The sequence below is a fragment of the Etheostoma spectabile genome, unplaced genomic scaffold, assembly GCF_008692095.1.
Source record: "Etheostoma spectabile isolate EspeVRDwgs_2016 unplaced genomic scaffold, UIUC_Espe_1.0 scaffold458, whole genome shotgun sequence".
NCBI classification, from domain to species: domain Eukaryota; kingdom Metazoa; phylum Chordata; class Actinopteri; order Perciformes; family Percidae; genus Etheostoma; species Etheostoma spectabile.
The window spans coordinates 464,195-465,828 of NW_022605613.1; the positions used below are offsets into that span (position 1 = coordinate 464,195).

The window sequence follows — 1,634 nt, forward strand, 5'->3', positions numbered from 1 at the left end:
TGAATAATACTAAATAAGTGGAATAATAAGTGGAACCAGTAACCAGGTGCTGTAGAGACAGTGTTACTGGTGTATTGACCAGACTGTATAGACTCCCTGATTAGTCATCACAACGGAATGAAGTTCTCCACCTTCGGCAAAGACCAGGACTCCACTCCAGCAAACTGTGCCAGATTACACCTGGGGGGGTTCTGGTACAACTCCTGTGTCCTTGCAAATCCCAACGGTGTTTATCGCTGGGGGGCTGATGGGACTGTCTCTGCTGTGGGAGTGGATTGGTACACCTGGAAAGGTTATAACTACTCGCTGAAGTTCATCAGCATGATGGTCCGTCCCAGGCTGTAGGTCTCCAGGACCAACGTCCAGCAGAACATCAGCTCATCTCTTCTCATCTCTTTCTCTTTCTTTCATTAAGCATTTAATCAACAACAGGTCTTCTTTTCCTGAAACTGGACCCAGAACAAGAAAACCAGCTGATGGTGTGAGTCTTGTTTCTGTCTGCGATGGTTTGAGCAGTCACATCTCGCTGCAACGTGGACAAAAGTCTGATGTGTCTCCAGCTGGGTGTCTGCAGCAGGAAGTAGGGTTAGGGTCCGATGTGTCTCCAGCTGGGAGTCTGCAGCAGGAAGTAGGGTTAGGGTCCGATGTGTCTCCAGCTGGGTGTCTGCAGCAGTAAGTAGGGTTAGGGTCCGATGTGTCTCCAGCTGGGCGTCTGCACAGAGTAGGGTTAGGGTGTCCATGTGTCTCCAGCGGGGTGTCTGCAGCAGGACGTAGGGTTAGGTCCGATGTGTCTCCAGCTGGTGTCTGCAGCAGGAAGTAGGGTTAGGGTCCGATGTGTCTCCAGCTGGGTGTCTGCAGCAGGACCGTAGGGTTAGGTTCCGATGTGTCTCCAGCTGTAGGACCCATGATCTTTAAATGGAAACACATATGTAGTCTGGTCGGGGGGGGGGGGGGGGGGGTCACGCATGATGATAACACGTGTCTAAAATGAAACGTAGAAACAGATGTTTGCAGGTGCGGCACCCAGGGGATTTTGTGGAGGTGTGAAACTCTAATGTGTATATCTATATATATATATATATATATATATATATATATATATAATATATATGTGTGTGTGTGTGTGTGTGTGTGTGTTTGTGTGTGGAGGTGTGAATCTGTATCTGCTGGATGAGACAATAAATAATAAGCTGGGCATTAATATCATCTGATGTCTTCACTTTGTCTCCTGAGGAGGAAACTTTATTCAAAAATCAAAAGTCAAGAAATGTAAATATTATTTTACTGCATTGGTGGGAAGAATCAATGCATTATTAATTATTATTATAATTATTATTATATGCTTATTATTATATATATATATATAATGATTATACCGTAAAAGAAAATACAAAAAAAAGAGAGATGTTTGCGCTAGAACTCTGGGTGTCTATCAGCTGCTCTCTGATCTCAGCTGCTGGAACTCAGAGAACTGATCCTCAGCACAGCAGGGGACCTGTCTTCCTTTCCTGGGGGTGACTCCTGTGGTCTTCCTTTCCCTGGGGGGGGGGGCTCTGGTCTTCCTTTCCTGGGGAGGGGACCTCTGGTCTTCTTCTTCTTTCTCCTTTCTTGGGGTGGGGGAGCTCTGGGTCTCC

At 46.5% G+C, this 1,634-nt stretch overlaps 1 pseudogene; it reads left to right on the forward strand.

Moving 5' to 3' along the window:
• Nucleotides 1-454, forward strand: part of LOC116686734 (microfibril-associated glycoprotein 4-like) — a 17,907-nt pseudogene extending 17,453 nt beyond the window's left edge.
• Nucleotides 455-1,634: the final 1,180 nt, after the last annotated feature.